The sequence below is a fragment of the Chrysemys picta genome, chromosome 11, assembly GCF_011386835.1.
Source record: "Chrysemys picta bellii isolate R12L10 chromosome 11, ASM1138683v2, whole genome shotgun sequence".
In the NCBI taxonomy this organism is placed as follows: Eukaryota; Metazoa; Chordata; order Testudines; family Emydidae; genus Chrysemys; species Chrysemys picta.
In genome coordinates, this window is record NC_088801.1 from 79,019,905 (window position 1) to 79,034,438 (window position 14,534).

Sequence of the window (14,534 nt, forward strand, 5' to 3'; positions counted from 1 at the left end):
CGCTCTGCCTCAGTGCTCCACACCTCAGCAAACATATCACCCTGAGATTCACACCGATTATGCAAAGTGCAGCACGCGGCTATGACCACAGGAATATTATCCTCAGTAAGGTCTACCTGCCACAGAGACACCTCCAGCGAGCTTTCAGATGGCCAAAGACACATTCAACTATCATGCAGCAACTGCTCTGCTCCTTGCTGCTGTCCAGGGGCCCTGTGTAAGGTTTCATGAGCCAGGGCTGTAAGGGGTAAGCCGGGTCTCCCAGGATTTCTATGCGCATTTCCACATCCCCCACTGTGATCTTCTGGTCTGGAAAGAAAGTCCCCGCCTGCAGCTTTCTGTACAGGCCACTGTTCCTGAAGATGCGAGCGTCATGCACCTTTCCAGACCAGCCTGCATTGATGTCTCTGAAACGCCCACGGTGATCCACAGACGCATGCAACACCACGGAGAAGTATCCCTTCCTACTGATGTATTCAGAGGGAAGGTGATCTTGCGCTAAAATTGTAATGTGTGCGCCATCAATCGTCCCGCCACAGTTAGGGAAACCCATCTCTGCAAAGCCAGACACTATTTCATGTACATTTCCCAGAGTCACAGTCCTCTGCAGCAGCATGCGATTTATTGCCCTGCACACGTGGAGGAAGACAGCCCCAGCAGTGGACTTCCACACTCCAAATTGATTTGCAACTGACCGGTAGCAGTCTGGATTCCCCAGCTTCCACACAGCGATTGCAACATGCTTCTCTACTGAAAGGGCAGCTCTCATTCCGGTGTCCTTGCGCCGCAGGTCAGGGGCCAGCTCAGCACATAGCTCCAGGAAGGTTGCTTTACACATCCTAAAGTTCTGTACTCACTGGTCATCAACCCGCACCTGCATGACAATGCGATCCCACCAACCAGGGCTTGTTTCCCTAGCCCAAAAGCGACGGTCTATCGTATGCAGCTGCTCTGTGAATGCCAAAAGCATTGATAAGTTACTGTTGTCCATATCACACTCGGGCACCTGCAATTCCTTCTCTGTCAGTACCTTTGCGAGTAACGGTACTGCCATGTGCAATGTCCTCACGACAGCTAACAGCGCATAGGAGAGAAGTGCGGGATCCATCCTCTCTCACTGCAGATGCTGTCGCGCGCTTGCAAAGACTGATAGTTGGAAAAACGGCGCAAAAGGAAGCCGGAAACCATTGGAGGGCTGGGACACAAAGCAGTGCATGATGGGACATTTTGCACATCCCAGGATGCACCTCGCTCCGTTTCCGCCTTCCCGCAACACCTAGCGACAGATGGTGTCACCAGGCACTGTGGGATACACACTCACAGTGCATTGCTCATCTTGTCAACAATGGTGCCCCGAATGTGGACACGATCTGTTGACAAAGGGAGCAAAACTCCCATCGTTTTGTACATATAGTTGGATTATGTTTTCCAATGTGCATTACTTTGGAAGCATCAGGATCTGAGATAGTAAGTGCAGAGCAATATGGGGGATATATTTATTCTCTTTATAAAGCACTATCCCCACTTACGGTGCTATACAAAATCGACAAAACATGTCCCCAATCCCCACTTACGGTGCTATATACAAATATTAAATAACAAACCACTAGCCCAAAGACTGGAATAGACCTCGTTAATTACATTGGGAAAAGGCATTTTTAAAAGCTACATGTCATCAGTGCAAATGTCTGTGGGAAGGGGAGGCTCAGGGAACTGGTAATGAGATACAGAGCCTTTCACCTGCAGGTGTTGGATCTGAACCTCACTCTGGTCTGTAGTGTGGCATATGGTAAATTAGTTTGGTGGGTCTCACTCTAGTTCCATGCAGACAGGTGCACCTATCACAAAAACACCACCACAGTTAGCATTAATCAGTACCCTGGACGGCTTTTGGATATGGAAAGTGAATTCCCCTCTGACTCCACAGCAGGTGACTCTTGGTCATTGTTGAGACACATTGACAGGGCTGTGGGCGGGGGGTGGGGTGGCTTGCTCTTTGAAATTGATCCACTATTTGGCGAATAAAGAGATTACTTCAGTCTCCAAGGCAGTGAACCTCATGCCCGATCGGAATGAAATTCATAAAAAGCCCGATCCTGTGAGATGCTGAATGTCCTCAGATCCCATTGGCTTGAATGTGATTTAAGGCAGCTTGGCAGCTTGCTGGATTGGGCCCTAATTGAATCAAAAGTCTGCTGGGGTGGTGATGGCAGCAAAGAAAAATAAGGAAATTCACTCCACAGGCTGACCTCCAATCCCCAGCCACCGCAGGGAATTTCCTTAACTACTTCCTTAATACACCCTGCTGTGCGTGCGGCCTGGAGGTCAGCCTTAACTGTGGATATCCTTGTGTTTCTTTGCTTCCGTCACAGCCTCAGGAATGTAGTTTTGGGTCAATGAATATGCTGTACATAATGGTTTTGGCTCTAATCACAACTCACCAGGACCCTTAACATGTTCTACGCGTTCAGTCCGGATGGTTATTTCTAATTGCCGTAGGTAGTTCAATATTTGCCAAGCACTAATCCACAAAGGCATTTAACCTTTGTGGAGCTGGGCCTAAATCTATGGAGAAAAATATGAATTTTCAAAGCAGCGTTTGGAACTAGCTGTCAGCATCTTCAGTATCTCCATGAATGGAGATGGGGTCCTTCACAGAGAAGTGCCATTCTGCTGGGACTTCACAGGCCAACACACTGTAACCAGTTCCTGAGTTTGGAGACAGGAAGTGCACCACAGTGCATGAAATCATGAGAGAAGCTGGACACGGTCACAGTTGTAAGGTGTGTTAAAGGAATCTCACAGTCCAAGGTTATTAATACAAAACCTTTCATGCTTCCAACATGCTAGGAAAAAAAGATGAAGATGCTCTGGTTGGCGAAATAAACGTCAACTGTAACTCGTTCAGGCAAGGATCCTTTTCCTGTTCTGTGTTTGTACAGCACCTAGCACAATGGGGCCCAGTCCAGGTCTGGGGCTACTGCAATACAAACAATAAAAACAGTAATAAAGAGACGGATGAAGCAATTGGAATCTCTGCCAGGCTTGGAATGTGGCACAAAGGGGGCCCTTTGAGTGCAGGGAGTCAAGAAGTCACAACACTTCTCAGATGTGATGTTCTTAAAATGAGATTTGGATTCTTCTTAAGAGGCTCAGTTTAGGTCTGTCATTGACCTCAATGGAGCCAGGATTTCACCCTTTGAGTCTCATTTAGTAGCTGTATAAAATGAGGAGGATACCTGCTTTACAAAGCTGGCCTATATTAATGTTTGTTCTCATTGCTGTGACCCTTGTCCTCCCTCTCCTGCTCCTTCCTACTTGTTATACCTTCCTACTTCGTTATATACTCTGTGGATCCATGTCTTGAATTTGATGGCAAGCTCCTCAGGGCAAGGACTTCTACTGCCGGTAAAGTGCCTAGCACAATGGGACGCCGCTATTTTAATAAAAAACAATTATAGAGATTTCAAGAGGCACGGTTGTTTGTAAAGTGCATTGTGATACTCAGATGAAGGCACTATGGCCAGGGTTCTCAAACTGGGGGTCGGGACCCCTCAGGGGGTCATGAGATTATTACCTGGGGGGTAGTGAGCTGTCAGCCTCCAACCCAAGCCCCGCCTTGCCTCCAGCATTTATAATGGTGTTAAATATATAAAAACAGGTTTTTAATTTATATGGGGGGGTCGCACTTAGAGGCTTGCTAGGTGAAAGGGGTCACCAGTATGAAAGTTTGAGAATCACTGCACTACGGTAATAACATTGTGTGCTTCTGTTGTGGCAGACTGACAAGATCCTGTAATATCCTGACAAACTTTATGGAATTAAGCTAAACTTTACTGAATTAAACTAAACCTTACTGGATTAGGGTAAATACCTTTGTACATTGTATTAAAAATGCAATTGTGTATATGTTATTGTGGCATTGTATGTATCTTCTCTAGTAGCAGGAGAATTGAAACCACCCCCTGCAGAGATATGCCTATCCTAATTCAAACTGGATTCTCCAGGGACCAAGAGACAAGGAGAAATCTTTTGGATAAATGATCTGGGTTTAAATGGACTCAGGGTCTTCTTCCTGATCCAGCAAACAGATGTGACCTTTGTTCCACAGAGGGTCCCAATCCTCAGTGTAGGGTTGGAAGGATAGGGCCTGCCAGAATGCATGTTAGCATGTGTATAGGTTGAGGTTCTGTTCTCGTTTTTAATGTTTTCACTGTCGTGCTTTTTACCTTATATCTGCAACAACTCTCTGTTATCAGTATCTGAAGACAAAACAAGCAAGTCTATTTAGTCTCTGCAGTGAAGGCAGAGAACTGTGCAGCAGACCCATACCCGGCTCAAATGGGACTGAGACGCAGGCAACAGTCTGGGGAAGCCGAGAGTGAATGCCCTTGCTGGACCTCAGGGGAGGGGGAGAAATACAGGTGCAGTTACCCTGAATGGTGAGTCATGTTCTGGAAAAATGCAACATTGTACGCACTCTTTACAAAAATTATTATGCCCTTATATCTGGAGAAACATTGAGCCATCTATTGCTGTGTTCCATGCAAATTCTCCATATCCTCTCGGCTTCAAAAGCCGGATATTGACAGTAAATATTGTAAGTATACGACCAAGCTAATTCTTGGCTTCTTATTTACAAAGGATCCCAGACCTATTACATACCATTTTCCTGATCTTACGCATGCACCACCACAGCAAGTCAAAAAGGAAGAGCATTTGGCTTTGATGTCCAGCAAAAATTTGATGATTAATCACAAAAAAGGAAATAACTTGATATACATACAGACAGACAGACACAAAATCTTGGCACAATATGCAAATCTCTTCTGCTAAGGGCAGACACAGCAAGCCAGATTCTGATCTCAGGCCTGGTCTACACTAGAAAATTAATTTAGTTTAACTACATTGGTCTGGGGATTGAAAAATCCACGACCTTGAGCAGCGTTGTTAAGCTGACCTAAGTCACCCTGTGTAGACAGTGCGACGTTGATGGAAGAATTCTTCTGTTGATCTATCTTCCGCCTCGGGGGGAGGTGGATTACCTACACTGACGGGAAGGGCTTTTCCCATTTACGTACCTAGCATCTACAGTGAAGCGCTATAGCCTCAGTTGCAGTAGTGTAAATCCCGAGTAACTCCACTGAAGTCAATTAGTGAGATCAGGAATTGGTGATAAAGAGAGAAGTGCTGAACTAAACTGGATCCTGAACTGAATGGAGGCAAGCCAGTGCAGTTGTTTAAAGAAACTGGCTAAATGTGGTCGAGCGTTGGCACAGTACGACTGTGTTTATTTGACGGTGCTTTTTCCCAGGCTACACTAATCTTGTAGACCTTTGTTACCTTTACTCCTTTTCAACAAAGGAGTAGGTAAACAGAAGAAAGTGCCTCTTATCATTCACTTCTGCCTTTCTTGCAATTTCTCCAGTACAACAGTAACCGCACTGTAGTACTTGCAAAAAGGCTGTTGGCTGAGGTGAGAGCTAATTTGTTTAGAACTACTAAGAGTAGATATCCAGAAAATAAGATTTGTGATAAAGTCAGAGCTAATGCAGTTGATAGCTCTATAAACACTAAATGCATGAATTGTAACTTTTATATGATTAATCTAATTGATAATTTGAAACAACAGCTTTACAAGAGCTCACTGGGTACAGTTTATTTTGTTTTTAATAATTGACTCATTTAGCAGTTCGGTGACATTGGAATATTTTATAGAATAGTACTTAAAAGCTAAGATTGGATCATTTGGTTATTCTCTAAAGGCCCGACATGGTTAATTTCAACCCACTCAGGATCTTAGTCCTGATTTTTAAAACAAACTATAATTAAAACTATTTACTCTTATTGGAAAAAGGCAAATATAGTGCCCATCTTTAAAAAAGGGAAGAAGGAGAACCCGGGGGACTACAGACCAGTCAAGGAAACCATTTTGAAGCCCTTGGAGGAGAGGAAGGTGATCAGGAACAGTCACCATGGATTCACCAAGGGCAAGTCATGCCTGACCAACCTGATTGCCTTCTATGATGAGATAACTGGCTCTGTGGATATAGGGAAAGCGGTGGACGTGATATATCTGACTTTAGTAAAGCTTTTGGTACGGTCTCCCACAGTATTCTTGCCAGCAAGTTAAAAAAGTATGAATTGGATGAATGGACTATAGGGTGGATAGAAAGCTGGCTACATTGTCGGGCTCAATGGGTAGTGATCAACGGCTCGATGTCTAGTTGGCAGCTGGTATCAAGCGGAGTGCCCCAGGGGTCGGACCTGGGGCCGGTTTTGTTCAACATCTTTATTAATGATCTGGATGATGGGATGAATTGCACCCTCAGGAAGTTCATAGATGACACTAAGCTGAGGGGAGAGGTAGATACGCGGGAGGCTAGGGATAGGGTCCAGAGTGACCTAGACAAATTGGAGGATTGGGCCAAAAGAAATCTGATGAGGTTCAACAAGGACAAGTGCAGAGTCCTGCACTTAGGACGGAAGAATCCTATGCACTGGTTCAGGCTGGGACCGACTGGCTAAGCAGTAGTTCTGCAGAAAAGGACCTGGGGATTACAGTGGATGAGAAGCTGGATATGAGTCAGCAGTGTGCCCTTGTTGCCAAGAAGGCTAACGGCATATTGGGCTGCATTAGTAGGAGCATTGCCAGCAGATCAAGGGAAGTGATTATTCCCCTCTATTCGGCACTGGTGAGGCCACATCTGGAGTACTGCGTCCAGTTTTGGGCCCCCCACTACAGAAAGGATGTGGACAAATTGGAGAGAGTCCAGCAGAGGGCAACGAAAATGATCAGGGGGGCTGAGGCACATGACTTACGAGGAAGAGAACTGGGGTTGTTTAGTCTGCAGAAGAGAAGAGTGAGGTGGGATTTGATAGCCTTCAACTACCTGAAGTGGGGTTACAAGGAGGATGGAGTTGCAGTGGGGGAGGTCTAGGTTGGATATTAGGAAGCATTATTTCACTAGGAGGGTGGTGAAGCACTGGAATGGGTTACCTAGGGAGGTGGTAGAATCTCCTTCCTTAGAGGTTTTTAAGGCCCGGCTTGACAAAGCCCTGGCTGGGATGATTTAGTTGGGGATTGGTCCTGCTTTGAGCAGGGGGTTGGACTAGATGACCTCCTGAGGTCTCTTCCAGTCCTAATCTTCTATGATTCACAATAATCATTTGTAAGTTTAACTACAATATAATTCTAGACTTGGTTTTGTTATTAAAATTCTTTAGCTCCATTTTGTACAAATGGGTTTGTTATTCTAAGGCTGCTCATGAGTGCTGGGGAGTTTTGCTCTGGTTTTATTATGGTAGGGTTACTCATCACAGGTTGGTATGTTCCTGGAGCGTGCTTGTGAATGCTGGGTAAGGGGAACACTGGAGTGTTGCTGTAGAGTTGTTGCTGTGAGATGAGCTGCTTGCAGTTTTGTTTTTGTTTAAGAAAAAACTCAAACAATATATTTTGCTGCCTTCTAAAAAAAAAAAAAAAACATTAACTAAGCTATACTAAATGTCATGTGGGGAATATCCCCTCTCAGGCTGGGAAGCTCCTTTCCTTACTTCTGCCTGAAATGAAACCTACATTTCACGGGGCTTACAATTGCACAAGTCACAGGCCCTGCACTGTGCCAACAGCAGTCTGTGCTGCTAGCACGGTCATAACCTGACACATGTGCCATGCACCCACTAGTTGTGCCTGCTGGGATTGCTCTTAGGATTTGCTGGCCATTCTCTGTACTGTTCTAATGTGCAATGGAGCACAGAACAGGGGCTGTGCACTGTATAAGAATCTCCAGGGCAGCTCGCTCCCAGTAGGAGTTGTGGAACTTCATGAGTTTTAAGACAGAGCTGGACAAATTTATGAGTGCAATTGTCTGACAGGGTTGCTTCTGATGGTAAGGGGCAGGGCTCACTTCCAGTTTATGTTTCCTTCATCAGGGTTTCAGCCAGCCACCTGTAGGGATCAAAAAGGGATTATTTTTCTCCCCCACCCAATGTATTCTGTTTTGGGTTTTTTTTATTGTTTTGTTTATTTGTTTTTGTCTCCTTCCTCTGAAGCACCAGAGATGGCCTGGGCTGGAAATGGACACTGGATAAGGAGGGCCAGGGCTCTGAGGTGGGCGGCACCAAGCACGCTCTCTCAGGTGCTATTCTTGCTCACATGCCCAGGGACTGATTGCCATACGTGGGATAGGGAAGGAATTTTTCCACAGGTCAGTCTGGCAGTGACCTTGGGGGGTTTTCACCTTCCTCTGCAGCGTGGAATGAGGGTCACTTGCCAAAGTTATATCTGGGTCTATCTCACTTAATCATGTCCCTGCCATTGCAGGGGCCTCAGGCACTGATGCATCTTGGTCCCTTGTATTGTCTCCCTGTGGCACATAACAGTCTAGTCTCCAGTGGGCTGGAATACTTCGGTTTAATTTGGGTTGCTGGGTTAGTATACGCATGCTGGGTGGTGTTGGTGGCCTGTGATATACAGGGGGGTCACACTAGATGATCTGATGGTCCCTTCTGGCCTTAATCTCTATGACTCTAACTCACCAGAGTCAGTTAAAAGGACATTACATGTAAACCACTGGAAAGCATCAATTCCACTTAAATTAAATAATAAGAGAGGTGATGCAATGGTGGGGAAAGCAAAGCTTCATCTGTTGATGGGTCACACACTTGGCATATAGGCATGGGGCTAAGAGCACAGAATAACCCACTACATTTTACCTAACTTCACCCCACCCCACCTCCTGCTCCCCCCACCTCCTGCTCCACCCCCAGACTCCCACCCCTGCCTTCCTTATGCATCAGATCCCTATTCTATGTGAAATCAACCTGTCACGGACTCACAGATCGTGCCCACTCTTGGCCCTGTGCGGTCCCTGGGAGGAACCCCCTTCAGTGTGCCAGCCCTTGTCGGGGGTCCACTCTCTCTCGGGGGTTAAGCCCCTCCACCTCCTGGAGCCACACCTCTCAGAGCCTTAGCACACCTGTTTCTTGCCGTGAGCCCCCTCAGGAGTCCACTCGCTCTGGAACCCCAGGGCCTCCACTCCCCAAAGGGAATAATGTAACCCTGTTCTCTAGACTGGAGTGACACTCAGCCAGTGTAAAACAACAAGGTTTATTGAGCGTCTGAACATAGCACAGGAAACGCTTAGGGCCCTCGAGCCTGGCTTCCCTCAGCACAGCACATCCAAGTCTCCCCTGCATCCAGGTGGGCTCTGCCTGCTCTCCCTCTCCAGCCCAGAACCCTCCTGCTTCCCAGATGGGCATCTGATATCACCACCCTCAAGCCCCGCCTCTGTCCATTGTCTTCTCTCCAGGTAAACAGAGTCGCCTCCTCTCCTCTCCTCTCTTCCATCCTCTGGCCCCCTCTGGCTGGAACCAGCTTGTTAGGTCACCGGGGGTCCTCTCTTTACAGCCCATTGTCCTCCCACTGGCCAGAACTGGCTGCAACTCCTGAGCTGGGCCTCTGGGTCACCAGGTCGCCAGTCGCTGGGGTATCCATTCTCCAGGCCATTGGCTGGTGTCCCAAGTTCCCTAGCTGGTCCTCTGTAACAACAAACTCCCTCTCCCATCACCTCGTTAAACCAGTAACACCCAGGGAAACTGAGTCCCGCCCCCTCTGCATGCAAACCATTGGAAAAACAAGAAAAAAACAAGACAATTCCCCCACTTCATCACACAACCCCAACGTTGATTCCCCATCCCACCCTATCCCCAGCTTCACCTAACCTCTACTCTCACCCTACCCTTCCTCTGTCCCCTACCGCATCCCACACCCCACCCCAACCCCTCACCCACCTGACCCAACTCACAGCCCATCCCAGCCTAACCTCAGCTCCACCCCCTGCCCCCTACCCCACCCCCGCCTCCACCCCAGTGCCATCTCTGACCCCTACCCCACCCTGCCTTCCCCCGCCTCTGAGCCCTACCCCACCCTGCCTCCCCTACCCCACCTCTGACCCCTACCTCACCCTGCCTTCCCCCCGCCTCCACCCCAGTGCCATCACTGACCCCTACCCCACCCTACCTTCCCCTACCCTACCTCTGACCCCTACCTCACCCTACCTTCCCCCCGCCTCTGAGCCCTACCCCACCCTGCCTTCCACTATCCCACCTCTGAGCACTACCCCACCTCCGAGCCCTATCTCACCCTGCCTTCCCCCCGCCTCCACCCCAGTGCCATCTCTGCCTCCTACCCCACCCTGCCTTTCCCCGCCTCTGAGCCCTACCCCACCCTGCCCTACCCCACTCCCAGCCCCGCCTCGAGTCGCCCCCCGCCCCGCGCTCCCCCAGGCAGCCAGGCAGGCATTCTGGCCGGCAGCGGCGGGGCGATGCGGGCCCGGCCGGCTGCCCTACGCGGAGTCGCTGGCGGCACAGGAGCGCTGCGTGGGGCCGGGCGCGGCGGGCTGGCTGCTGCTCTCCGAGCCGGCGGGGCCCGTGTACACGCGCGGGCTGCGGGGCGGCCCCGACCCGGCGGGCGAGGAGCGGCGGCTGCGGGCGCTGGGCGCTGCTCACCTTCCACGGCCCGGGCCAGCTGCTGGCTTACCCGGTGCTGGACCCGCGGCGCCTCGGCCTCTGCCGCCGCCTGGGCCTGCCCGCCCCGCGCGCCCTGCCGCCGCCCTCCACCGGCGTGTGGCTGCGGGGCCGCCAGCTCTGCGCCGGGCCGGGATCCGGGGGGAGGCGGGGGGCTGAGAGAAGCGCGGGGTTCGGGGGGTCCCGGGGCAGGAAGGGAGTGAGGGGGCCTCGCGTCCCTTGGGAGGAGGCAAGAAGAGGGGTGCAGGGGAAATGGGGGGCAGGAGAGAGGTGGGGGTTGGGGTATGTGGGGGGCTCAGGGTCCCTGGGGAGGAGGCAAGAAGAGGGGTGGGGGCAGGAGAGGGGTGGGGTTAGTGGGGGGCTCGGGGGGTCCCGGGGCAGGAAGGGAGTGAGGGGAGCGGGGTCCCTGGGGAGGAGGCAAGAAGAGGGGTGCAGGGGAAATGGGGGGCAGGAGAGAGGTGGGGGTTGGGTGATGTAGTTGGCTCAGGGTCCCTGGGGAGGAGACAGGAAGAGGAGTGGGGGTAAAATGGGGGGCAGGAGAGAGGTGGGGGTTGGGGTATGTGGGGGGCTCAGGGTCCCTGGGGAGGAGGCAAGAAGAGGGGTGGGGGGCAGGAGAGGGGTGGGGTTAGTGGGGGGTTCGGGGGGTCCCGGGGCAGGAAGGGAGTGAGGGGGGCTCGGGGTCCCTGGGGAGGAGGCAAGAAGAGGGGTGCAGGGGAAATGGGGGGCAGGAGAGAGGTGGGGGTTGGGTGATGTAGTTGGCTCCGGGTCCCTGGGGAGGAGGCAGGAAGAGGAGTGGGGGTAAAATGGGGGGCAGGAGAGAGGTGGGGGTTGGGGTATGTGGGGGGCTCAGAGGCAGGAAGAGGAGTGGGGGTAAAATGGGGGGCAGGAGAGAGGTGGGGATTGGGGTATATTGGGGGCTCAGGGTCCCTGGGGAGGAGACAAGAAGAGGGGTGCAGGGGAAATGGGGGGCAGGAGAGAGGTGGGGGTTGGGTGATGTAGTTGGCTCAGGGTCCCTGGGGAGGAGACAGGAAGAGGAGTGGGGGTAAAATGGGGGGCAGGAGAGAGGTGGGGGTTGGGGTATGTTGGGGGCTCAGGGTCCCTGTGGAGGAGACAGGAAGAGGGGTGCAGGGGAAATGGGGGTAGCAGTCGGGGGATGCAGGGGTTCAGGGGGTCCCTGAGGAGAAGGAAGGAGGTCATGGGGAGCAGCAGAGAGGTAGAGGATCAGGGGACAAGTGGAGACTTGGGGAGCTCCTGGGAAGTTGGCAGGAGATGGGGCTGAGCAGCCTTGAGTGAGTTAAGAGTAGTTTCAGGGTTTGCACCCGCCCAAGTGCCCCACCAGTGTTCGTGGTTTTATGATCACAAGCCCTGATGCTGCAATGAACCGCATAGACTCCAGTGGGGCTCAGCACGGATGTAGGGATCCACCCATGGGGTTTTCAGTGCAGGATCAAGGCCATGCTTTTCTGCTTCGCCTGGTCTGCTCTAATGAGTCTTACTGGCATTGTTGTGTTGGTTTGGGGTGTGATTTTTACTAACGTAGATATGCCAGTAAAGCGGTAGTATAGACACAGTTATAATGGTGTTTATACTGGTATCGTTCATCCCGGTCAGGGAAATCCAATAAGCACTTCTATACCAATATAAATATGTCCACACTAGAGGTTTTTGACAGCATAGCTCCTAGCGTAGACCTGGTCTACCCTTAAAATTTTTGCCAGTGTAGCTATGTTATCAAGCGTGGAAAAAATCACACCCCATAACTGACCTGATGGTGTTGGCAAAAGCACAAGTGTAGATGCAGTTATACAAGTAAAACCATGCTTTTGCTGATATCGTTTATTTCATTTAGGGAACTGATATAAGTTATACCAGCAAATGCACTCTTCCTGGTACAAACGGCACCTCCACTAAGATGGTTTGCTGGTATAGTTACACTGGCAGATCCTTTTCTAGCAGAGACAAGGCCGTAGCGTAGCCTTTATTAAACTGCTTCTCCTTTCATGTGCTGCTGTGTGAAAGATCCATGGAAAATAGCAGGTAGAGTGTGACCTGATTATACATGGAGTGTGGCTAAAGGCATTCCACATACTGAAATAATAGAGATTCCCCCTGCACACTAATCTCAATTCTAATAATCTTAGGGGTTACTTGTAAATCACTGGAACTACATTTTTATGCCTCAGTCCTGGAAAGATTTCTGCAGGTGTGTACCATTACTCACGTGTGTAATCTCATTGGATTACTCCTCTGACTAAAATTGTGCACATGTGTAAATCTTTCAGGACGTGGGCCTTAATAATTCCTGGAAATTTTCTGCTACTGAAAAGCTCTATGATTCTCTAAAAACAATGGTCACAGTACAGTAGTGTAGAATCCCAGCTCTCCTGTTGTGCAGTGCAAAGCGGGAAAATCAGGGATCTACTATGTATGACTGTGAACATGCACATCATGCTGTCCTTTGTCCTCATTCGCTACCAGAGCCAATCCTGCTAATAGGCAGGATTTGCCTGGTTAACAAGCCGATATTTACAAGAATTTCACTTCCTCATGAGGGACTGCACACCATGCCTGCATGTCTCTGCAATAACAATGAGCCCAGTGCCCTGAGCTAGATTTGTATTATATTAGAGCCTGGGAACCCCAGTCACAAATACAGTGCAGACAGGCAGGTCTCTGCCCCCAAAGAACTTACAGTTGACGTGTAAGATGAGATAACAGATGGTGGGGGAGTACAAGGAAACATTGAGACCGTATTGGTGAATGTGATAAGCTATGGTCTCAGCGCCCTCGCTACACTACAGCATTGGTGCCTCATCAGCTGGGCAACTTATGTGGTAAGGTGGATAGGAGTCTTAGTGTGAAGGGGATATTTAACCATTGGAACAACTTGCCAAGGGCTGTAGTGGATTGTCCATCACTGGTAATTTTTAAATCAGGATTGGATGTTTTTCTGAAAGATCTGCTCTAGGGGTTATTTGGGGGAAGTTCTGTAGCTTGTGTTATACAAGTCAGGCTAGATGATCACGATGGTCCCTTCTGGCCTTGGAATCTGACATTTAAGATGACTTTGGGGGAGGGGTGGTGTGTGGTACATAGCACTGAACGAGGTGACATGTATGTTTTGCTTTTCAGGTGTCCATTGTGGAAGGCATATAACCTCTCCTGGGCTGGCGCTGAACTGCTGCACAGATCTTACGTGGTTTGATCACATTGTTCCTTGTGGACTCGAAGGGATGGGTGTCACCTCCCTGAGCGAAGAACTCCAGAGACATGTCACAGTTGATGAAATCACTGAGCCTTTTCTGGACGCTTTTGAAGAAGTGTTTCAGTGCTTCCCATGAGGAATCTATCGGATAAAGAGCTCCGAGTGCCTCACTTACCTGTGGAAATGTGAATATTTCTTTGGTGCTTTCATGGTGTTACTAGAAATCCAGCTTGCTTGTTCCATCTTCCAATCACCAATTAAATAAGTGTAACAAACTGTACTTCTCGCATTTGAAACATATTTCTTGCTTTTGTAAAAATGAGCTGCTGTGTCTTTAAGTATACATGGGTCTTTAAAAAAAACAACGAGGAGTACTTGTGGCACCTTAGAGACTAACAAATTTATTTGGGCATGAGCTTTCATGGGCTAAAACCCACTTCATCAGATGCATGGAGTGGAAAATACAGTAGGCAGAATATATACACAGAACATGAAAGGATGGGAGTTGCCTTACCAAGTGGGGGGTCAGTTCTAACAAGACAATTCAATTAAAGTGGAAGTGGGCTATTCTCAACAATAGGATACCAAGGGAGGAAAAATCACTTTTGTAGTGGTAACGAGGCCAATGTAATCAGGGTGGCCCTTTTCAAACAGTTGACAAGAAGGTGTGAGTAACAGTAGGGGGAAATTAGTTTTTGTAGTGACCCATCCACTCCCCGTCTTTATTCAGGCCTAATTTGATAGTGTCCAGTTTGCAAATTAATTCCAGTTCTGCAGTTTTTCATTGGAGTCTGTTTTTGAA

The 14,534-nt window shown here is 49.4% G+C and overlaps 1 pseudogene; it reads left to right on the forward strand.

Annotated features, from left to right (window-relative positions):
- The first annotated feature begins 81 nt into the window (after positions 1-81).
- On the forward strand, positions 82-14,012 carry LOC135974258 (octanoyl-[acyl-carrier-protein]:protein N-octanoyltransferase LIPT2, mitochondrial-like; annotated as a pseudogene).
- The last annotated feature ends 522 nt before the right edge of the window (positions 14,013-14,534 follow it).